The following is a 10,496-nucleotide window of genomic DNA, read 5'->3' on the forward strand; positions in this document are numbered from 1 at the left end:
GTGTGTGTGTGTGTTCTGTGTGTGTACTGATACACGTGCACACACAGAACACAACACACACACACACACACACACACACACACACACACACACACACACACACACACACACACACACACACACACACACACACACACACACACACACACACACACAGTCTTTATATAACTTAGTCCAAGTGGTGGTCAGAATGGTTGTCTTAACTAGCCTGATAACTCCAACATGTCTGATATGAACGTTGACATAAACCCTCTACATACTTGAGTTTCTCCAGTCTGCAGTGTGGATCCTCCAGTCCAGCAGAGAGCAGTCTGACTCCTGAGTCTCCTGGGTGATTGTAGCTCAGGTCCAGCTCTCTCAGGTGTGAGGGGTTTGACTTCAGAGCTGAGACCAGAGAAGCACAGCCTTCCTCTGTGACTAGACAGCCTGACAGCCTGCAAAGAGTCAAATCATATTAAAACCACACTGCTATTCTTTGGTGGTGAAAATAGTGGCAGTATATTTTTTCAACATTTTCAGATATATCAGTGTCCTGAAACCTGCCATATCTATTCATAAATGAATGAATGTATCATTATTAGATATGACAAATTATCATAATGTTGCTTGTAGACAGAAAAAATTTATAGTACAAATATTTGAGTAGACTGACCAGAGCAGTTTAAAAAGCAGTATCAGTCAAAAGACAGACAGTGAGGTATCAGATTTAGATTGTATTGAGTATACAGTCCACACACCATATCTATTTTGACAGTGAAGCTAACATTTTAAATTTGGCTCTATACTCCAGCATTTTGGATTTGAGATCAACAGGTTTCATATGAGGTGACAGTATATAATGTCACCTTTTATTTGAGTGTATTTTCATACAAATCTGTTTCAACATTTAGAAATGAAAGCACTTTATGTATCTAGTCCCCCTATTTGAAGAATTCATAAGTATTCTGACAAATTCACTTATAGTGTATTAAAGTAGTCAAAAGTTCAGTATTTGGTCCCAAACTCGTTGGTTGCATTTGCAGTTTGTTTTGGGTTATGTTTTGCCCGATAGTAACTGAATGGTGGATGATGACTAGATTCATCTTCTGTCTAAGTGAGTAGATAACATGTTTCTAAACACTACTAAATGAATCCTAGTGTGTGTGAGTGTGTGTGTGTGTGTGTGTGTCCAGTTTGTGTGTGTGTGTGTCCAGTGTGTAAGTGTTTCCAGTGTATGTGTGTGTGTGTGTGTGTGTCCTGTGTGTGTGTCCAGCGTGTGTGTGTGTGAGTCAAGTGTGTGTTGGTGTGTCCAGTGTGTGTGTGTGTCCAGTGTGTATGTGTGTGTGTGTGTGTGTGTCCAGTGTGGGTCCAGTGTGTGTGTGTGTCAGTCTGTGTGTGTGTGCATTTGTGTGTGTGTGTGTTCTGTGTGTGTACTGATACACGTGCACACACAGAACACAAACAACACACACACACACACACACACACACACACACACACACACACACACACACACACACACACACACACACACACACACACACACACACACACACAGTCTTTATATAACTTAGTCCAAGTGGTGGTCAGAATGGTTGTCTTAACTAGCCTGATAACTCCAACATGTCTGATATGAACGTTGACATAAACCCTCTACATACCTGAGTTTCTCCAGTCTGCAGTGTGGATCCTCCAGTCCAGCAGAGAGCAGTCTGACTCCTGAGTCTCCTGGGTGATTGTAGCTCAGGTCCAGCTCTCTCAGGTGTGAGGGGGTTTGACTTCAGAGCTGAGACCAGAGAAGCACAGCCTTCCTCTGTGACTAGACAGCCTGACAGCCTGCAAAGGGTCAAATCATATTAAAAACCACACTGCTATTCGTTGGTGGTGAAAAATAGTGGCAGTATATTTTTTCTACATATTCAGATACATCAGAGTCCTGAAACCTGCCATATCTATTCATAAATGAATGTATCATTATTAGAAATTATCATAATATTGTGTGTAGACAGAAACATGTATAGTCCAAATATTTGAGTAGACTGACCAGAGCAGTTTAAAAAGCAGTATCAGTCAAAAGACAGACAGTGAGGTATCAGCTTTAGATTGTATTGAGTATACAGTCCACACCATATCTATTTTGACAGTTAAGCTAACATTTGAAATGTGGCTCTGTACTCCAGCATTTTGGATTTTAAAACAAATGTTTCATATGAGGTGACAGTATATAACGTCACCTTTTATTTGAGGGTATTTTCATACATATCTGTTTCACCATTTAGAAAAATAAATGCACTTTATGTATCTAGTCCCCCTATTTGAAGAAGTCATAAGTATTCTGACCAATTCACTTATTGTGTTTTAAAGTAGTCAAATGTTTAGTATTTGGTCCCATATTCCTTGCCGACAATAATGACCACAACGAGGTGAACAGTGAGTGCATTATAAATACATTTGAATGAATGTTAGGTTTATGGTTCTTATGGCAAAAAAACAGTATGGTTTATAGCTCTCTTGCGCCTCCCTGTGGCCATCTGTGGGTACTACATAACTCATTCATGACACTTGCTAGGCTCATAATCTGAGGTAGCAACTGCGTCAGATCTACAAATCCATTAGCTAGACCACCCGATTAGACAACAATCACCCCATTATATCCATTTGGTTTGCAACTCTCAGTGAACCTGCGCAGCATTCGCTCAATTTGATGCCTATGAACGAATATTTAGATGCATTTCAAATTACCCAGCAGCCATTTAGAAACAACAAGTCGTCAAATAAATTGTTATTTCTTAATTAAGAAATGTCTTCTGGCTGTTTAAAATCGGCCACATCTTGAAAAAGAGGACAGGGACATGCGTTTTGTATATATTGTACACTTTTTTCTTAAAACAAATATGGTTAACCATGATCAGAAAATGTTTAATGTTTGATGGCTATCCGCCAGCCATCGCCTCTTAAACTGTGTCTCACCTCACTATTGGTGACCACAACATGTACTCAGGTGAACAGAGTGCGCGCTCACCAAGTAGCCGTAACCTTGTTAATAATAAGTTACCTGAGGTAAACCTACAGGGTTAACGCTCACCAAGTAGCTGTAACCTTGTTAATAATCAGTTACCTGAGGTAAACCTACAGGGTTAACGCTCACCAAGTAGCTGTAACCTTGTTAATAATAAGTTACCTGAGGTAAACCTACAGGGTTAACGCTCACCAAGTAGCTGTAACCTTGTTAATAATAAGTTACCTGAGGTGAAACCTACAGGGTTAACGCTCACCAAGTAGCAGTAACCTTGGTAATAATAAGTTACCTGAGGTAAACCTACAGGGTTAACGCTCACCAAGTAGCTGTAACCTTGTTAATAATAAGTTACCTGAGGTAAACCTACAGGGTTACAGCTCACCAAGTAGCCGTAACCTTGTTAATAATCAGTTACCTGAGGTAAACCTACAGGGTTAACGCTCACCAAGTAGCTGTAACCTTGTTAATAATAAGTTACCTGAGGTAAACCTACAGGGTTAACGCTCACCAAGTAGCAGTAACCTTGGTAATAATAAGTTACCTGAGGTAAACCTACAGGGTTAACGCTCACCAAGTAGCTGTAACCTTGTTAATAATAAGTTACCTGAGGTAAACCTACAGGGTTAACGCTCACCAAGTAGCTGTAACCTTGGTAATAATAAGTTACCTGAGGTAAACCTACAGGGTTAACGCTCACCAAGTAGCTGTAACCTTGTTAATAATAAGTTACCTGAGGTAAACCTACAGGGTTAGCACTCACCAAGTAGCCGTAACCTTGTTAATAATAAGTTACCTGAGGTAAACCTACAGGGTAAACGCAGGCAGGTCTCATTGATAACAATAGTGAAGCTGGCATTGTGACGCAGAACAATGGGCTGGGAATAGAACGTTCTGAAGGCGAGTCGGTGCCACGGAGCTCAATAGAACTAATAGGAGCTGGTAGGGTGAAAAATGACCAAACATAAGGCCTGTTTTTTCGTGATTACTTCATAACCAGGGACGTAAGGTAATATTATGAAACTGGCCTCCATGGCGAATGCAATGAACTAGTTTTTCTCAGAAAAAAGCGTTAAAAAAATTATATTCAAAAGTTTGGTCCTTGGACACAGAGGGGTTAAACACTAAAGTTACCGTCCATCTAGTGAAGAGAGGAGAACCGGACAGAGGGAAGCCAGCATCCGTCAACGAGAGAGGGAGAAGCCCTCCACGGTATTTAACAGGTGGAAGAAACAACCAGGGAGCTCCATCGGTCCACAAGAAATGCAGGCAGCCGGTGATGATGTAGTGGTAGCTAGGATAACTAGGATGCTGCTGGTAGAGTAGCTAGCTTAGCTAGCTGTACCGACTAGCTTGGCTAGCTAGCAGGTCATTCTTCTGTTCCTCGTCTCGAGGATGATGACGAATCCGGTGAACCACAAAATGAAACAAAGATAGCGAGTGAAAAGGATCTGGCTACACTCATACTGTCACTGACCAAAAGCAAATTGAACAATAAACTTTGGTGTCTCAACACTGTAACGAACTCCGTCGTTGTTCCCCAACATCACCTCAGCCCACTCTGCGTGTAACTGGACAATATGCTTGGCGCCAAACCGTACATGGACGCGGACAGTTCTGTATGGGGACGCGGACAGTTCCAGAACGCGGACATGAGCAGTGCCACACAATAAACTAAACCAAGTCTTTACAGTGGCTTACATTAGTAATATTCATTTATTAAATTATGTAAAGCAAACATTCTACGTTTTTTTATAACAATATTTTGAGATCTGGGCCCATATCCACAAAGTGTCTCAGAGTAGAAAATTGGTTCGGATAAGTGCTGAGAATTAAGACATTTTACACTTATGGGTATAAATTATACACCATATCTATTTTGACAGTGAAGATAACATTTTACATGTGTCTCTGTACTCCAGCAGTTTGGATTTGAGATCAAATGTTTCATATGAGGTGACAGGATATAATGTCACCTTTTATTTGAGGATATTTTAATACATATCTGTTTCACCATTTAGAAATGAAAGCACTTTATGTGATTAGTCCCCCTATTTGAAGAAGTTATAAGTATTCTGACCAATTCACTTATAGTGTATTAAAGTAGTCAAAAATATAGTATTTGGTCCCAAACTCGTTGGTTGCATTTGCAGTTTGTTTTGGTTGTGTTTTGGGTTATGTTTTGCCCGATAGTAACTGAATGGTGGATAATGACTGGAGTAATTTTCTGTCTAAGTGAGTAGATAACATGTTTCTAAACACTACTAAATTAATCCTGATAATGCGTTGATTAAGAAAGATCATGAATGAATCATGAATAATAATGAATGAGAAAGTTACAGAGGCTACAACAAAACATGCTAACCTCTCACCATTACCAATAACAGAGGGGGTATGATCCTTGTTCCTTTGTAACTTTCTCATTCATCATCATTCACGATTCATTCATGATTATTCATAATCATAGTAGCATCCACATGAATGTAGAAGTGTTCAGAAACATCTTCTATTCTTACTGACAATACAAGTGAAGTGACTCCAAAATGACAGGACATTATTCACCATTCAGTTTCTATTGGGAAAAACATCATCCAAAACACAACCAAGACAAACTGCAAATGCATTCAACAAGTTTATAGAATCACAAGCTTGATGTAATCACTGCAGGTAAGGAATATGGGACCAAATACTAAACTTATGACTACTTTAATACAATATAAGTGAATATGTCCAAATTATTATGACTTTTTCAAATGGAAGAACTAGATACATCAAGTGTTTTCATTTCTAAACAGTAACACAGATATGTATGAAAATACTCTCAAATAAAAGGTGACATTATATGGTGTCACCTAATATGAAACATTCTATCTCAAATCCAAAATGATGGAGCATAGCACCAAATGTAAAACTGTAAGCTTCACTGTCCAAACACATATGGTGTGGACTATGTGTGCCTGGTAAACACATGTGGATCTGGTGAACAGTTATCACTTGTTGACCAACTACAGGAATACTGACCTCAGAGTCTCCAGTTTACAGTGTGGATCCCCCAGTACAGCAGAGAGCAGTCTGAATCCTGAGTCTCCTGGGTGATTGTAGCTCAGGTCCAGCTCTCTCAGGTGTGAGGGGTTTGACTTCAGAGCTGAGACCAGAGAAGCACAGCCTCCGTCTGTGACTAGACAGCCTGACAGCCTGCGAGAATAAAATCCTATTAAAATCACACTGCTATATGTTTGTTCAACATTTTCAGATACATCAGAGTCCTGAAACCTGGAATATCTATTCATATATGTATATACAGTTGAAGTCGGAAGTTTACATACACCTTAACCAAATACATTCAAACTCAGTTTTTCATCATTCCTGACATTTAATCGTAGTAAAGATTCCCTGTCTTAGGTCAGTTAGGATCACCACTTTATTTTAAGAATGTGAAATGTCAGAATAATAGTAGAGAGAATGATTTATTTCAGCTTTTATTTCTTTCATCACATTCCCAGTGGGTCAGAAGTTTATATACACTCAATTAATATTTGGTAGCATTGCCTTTAAATTGTTTAACTTGGGTCAAACGTTTCGGGTAGCCATCCACAAGCTTCCCACAATAATTTGGGTGAATTTTGGCCCATTCCTCCTGACAGAGCTGGTGTAACTGGAGTCAGGTTTGTAAGCCTCCTTGCTCGCACACGCTTTTTCAGTACTGCCCACACATTTTCTATAGGATTGAGGTCAGGGCTTTGTGATGGCCACTCCAATACCTTGACTTTGTTGTCCTTAAGCCTTTTTGCCACAACTTTGGAAGTATGCTTGGGGTCATTTTCCATTTGGAAGACCCATTTGCGACAAGCTTTAACTTCCTGACTAATGTCTTGAGATGTTGCTTCAATATATCCACATAATATTTTCCTTCCTCATGATGCCATCTATTTTGTGAAGTGCACCAGGCCCTCCTGCAGCAAAGCACCCCCACAGCATGATGCTGCCACCCCCGTGCTTCATGGTTGGGATGGTGTTCTTCGGCTTGCAAGCATCCCCCCTTTTTCCTCCAAACATAACGATGGTCATTATGGCCAAACAGTTATATTTTTGTTTCATCAGACCAGAGGACATTTCTCAAAAAAGTACGATCTTTGTCCCAATGTGCAGTTGCAAACCGTAGTTTGGCTTTTTTAAGGAGGTTTTGGAGCAGTGGCTTCTTCCTTGCTGAGCAGCCTTTCAGGTTATGTCGATATAGGACTCGTTTTACTGTGGATATAGATACATTTATACCTGTTTATATAGGCCTCCTGTACCTCAGTTGGTAGAGCATGGCGCTTGCAACGCCAGGGTTGTGGGTTCGATTCCCACGGGGGGCCAGTATGAAAAATGTATGCACTCACTAACTGTAAGTCGCTCTGGATAAGAGCGTCTGCTAAAATGTAAATATAGGACTTGTTTTACTGTGGAAATAGATACTTTTGTACCTGTTTCCTCCAGCATCTTCACAAGGTCCTTTGCTGTTGTTCTGGGATTGATTTGCACTTTTCGCACCAAAGTACGTTAATCTCTAGGGGACAGAACACATCTCCTTCCCTGAGCAGTATGACGGCAGCGTGGTCCCATGGTGTTAATACTTGCGTACTATTGTTTGTACAGATGAACGTGGTACCTTCAGGCGTTTGGAAATTGCTCCCAAGGATGAACCAGACTTGTGGAGGTCTACAATTCTATTTCTGAGGTCTTTGCTGATTTATTTTGATTTTCCCATGATGTCAAGCAAAGAGGCACTGAGGTTGAAGGTAGGCCTTGAAATACATCCACAGGTACACCTCCAATTGACTCAAATGATGTCAATTAGCCTATCAGAAGCTTCTAAAGCCATGACATCATTTTCTGGAATTTTCCAAGCTGTTTAAAGGCACAGTCAACTTAGTGTATGTAAACTTCTGACCCACTGGAATTGTGATGAAGTGAATTATAAGTGAAATAATCTGTCTGTAAACAATTGTTGGAAAAATTACTTGTGTCATGCACAAAGTAGATGTCCTAACCGACTTGCCAACACTATAGTTTGTTAACAAGAAATTTGTGGAGTGGTTGAAAAACAAGTTTTAATGACTCCAACCTAAGTGTATGTTAACTTCCGACTTCAACTGTATACTCTACCAGTCAAAAGTTTGAACACACCTACTCATTCAAATGTATTTTTTACATTTAAAACTAATTTTTACATTGTAGAAGAAAGAGACTTGCTTTGGCCAAGAAACATGAGCAATGGACATTAGACCGGTGGAAATCTGTCCTTTGGTCTGATGGGTCCAAATTTGAGATTTTTGGTTCCAACCTCCGTGTCTTTGTGAGACGCAGAGTAGGTGAACGGATGATCTCTGCATGTGTAGTTCCCACCGTAAAGCATGGAGGGAGGAGGTGTTATGGTGTGGGGGTGCTTTGCTGGTGACACTGTCTATGAATTATTTAGAATTCAAGGCACACTTAACCAGCATTGCTACCACAGCATTCTGCAGCGATACGCCATCCCATCTGGTTTGCGCTTAGTGGGACTATCATTTGTTTTTCAACAGGACAATGACCCAACACACCTCCAGGCTGTGTAAGGGCTATCTGACCAAGGAGAGTGATGGAGTGCTGCATCAGATGACCTGGCCTCCACAATCACCCAACCTCAACCCAATTGAGATGGTTTGGGATGAGTTGGAACGCAGAGTGAAGGAAAAGCAGCCAACAAGTGCTCAGCATATGTGGGAACTCCTTCAAGACCGTTGGAAAAGCATTCCAGGTGAAGCTGGTTGAGAGAATGCCAAGAGTGTGCAAAGCTGTCATCAAGGCAAAGGGTGGCTAGTTGAAGAATCTCAAATATAAAACATATTTTAATTTGTTTAACACTTCTTTGGTTCTACATGATTCCATATGTGTTATTTCAAAGTTTTGATGTCTTCACTGTTATTCTACAATGTAAAAAATAGTAAAAATAAAGAAAAACCCTTGAAAGAGTATGTGTGTCCAAACGTTTGACTGGTACTGTATATTAATGAATGAATGTATAATTATTAACAGTAGATAACATGTTTCTAAACACTACTAAATTAATCATTGCATGAGTGTGTGTCTCCAGTGTGTGTGTGTATGTGTTTGTGTCCAGTGTGTGTTTGTGTGTGTGTCCAGTGTGTGTGTGTGTGTGTTGTCCAATGAGTGTGTGTCCAGTGTGTGTGTTTGTGTGTGTGTCTAGTGTGTGTGTGTCCAGTGTGTGTGTGTGTCCAGTGTGTGTCCAGAGTGTGTGTGTTCATTGAGTGATACAGGAATACTGACCTCAGAGTCTCCAGTTTACAGTGGGGATTCCCCAGTCCAGCAGAGAGCAGCTTCACTCCTGAATCCTTCAGGTCATTGTTACTCAGATCCAGCTCTCTCAGGTGTGAGGGGTTTGACTTCAGAGCTGAGACCAGAGAAGCACAGCCTTCCTCTGTGACTAGACAGCCTGACAGCCTGCAAAGAGTCAAATCATATTAAAATCACACTGCTATTCTTTGGTGGTGAAAAATGTGGCAGTATATTATTTAAACATTTTCAGATATATCAGTGTCCTGAAACCTGCCATATATATATCATTATTAGAAAAAATCATAATATTGTGTGTAGAGAGAAAAATGTATAGTACGAATATTTGAGTAGACTGACCAGAGCAGTTTAAAAAGCAGTATCAGTCAAAAGACAGACAGTGAGGTATCAGATTTAGATTGTATTGAGTATACAGTCCACACCATATCTAGTTTGACAGTGAAGCTAACATTTTAAATGTGGCTCTATACTCCAACATTTTGGATTTGAGATCAAATGTTTCATATGAGCTGACAGTATTTAATGTCGCCTTTTTTTTTTTAGGGTATTTTCATACATATCTGTTTCACCATTTAGAAATGAAAGCACTTTATGTATCTAGTCCCCCTATTTGAAAAGTCATAAGTATTCTGACCAATTCACTTATAGTGTATTAAAGTAGTCAAAAGTTTAGTATTTGGTCCCAAACTTGTTTGTTTGCATTTGCAGTTTGTTTTGGTTGTGTTTTGGGTTATGTTTTGTCCCGATAGTAACTGAATGGTGGATGATGACTGGAGTAATTTTCTGTCTAAGTGAGTAGATAACATGTTTCTAAACAATACTAAATTAATCCTGATGATGCCTTGATGAAGAAAAATCATGAATGAATCATGAATAATAATGAGTGAGAAAGTTACAGAGGCTACAACAAAACATGCTAACCTCTCACCATTACTAATAACAGAGGGGGTATGATCCTTGTTCCTCTGTAACTTTCTCATTCATCATTATTCACAATTCATTCATGATTATTCATAATCATGGTAGCATCCACATGAATGTAGAAGTGTTCAGAAACATCTTCTATTCTTACTGACAATACAAGTGAAGTGACTCCAAAATGACAGGACATTATTCACCATTCAGTTTCTATTGGGAAAAACATCATCCAAAACACAACCAAGAC

The sequence above is a fragment of the Coregonus clupeaformis genome, unplaced genomic scaffold (genome assembly GCF_020615455.1).
Source record: "Coregonus clupeaformis isolate EN_2021a unplaced genomic scaffold, ASM2061545v1 scaf0415, whole genome shotgun sequence".
Taxonomy (NCBI): Eukaryota; Metazoa; Chordata; class Actinopteri; order Salmoniformes; family Salmonidae; genus Coregonus; species Coregonus clupeaformis.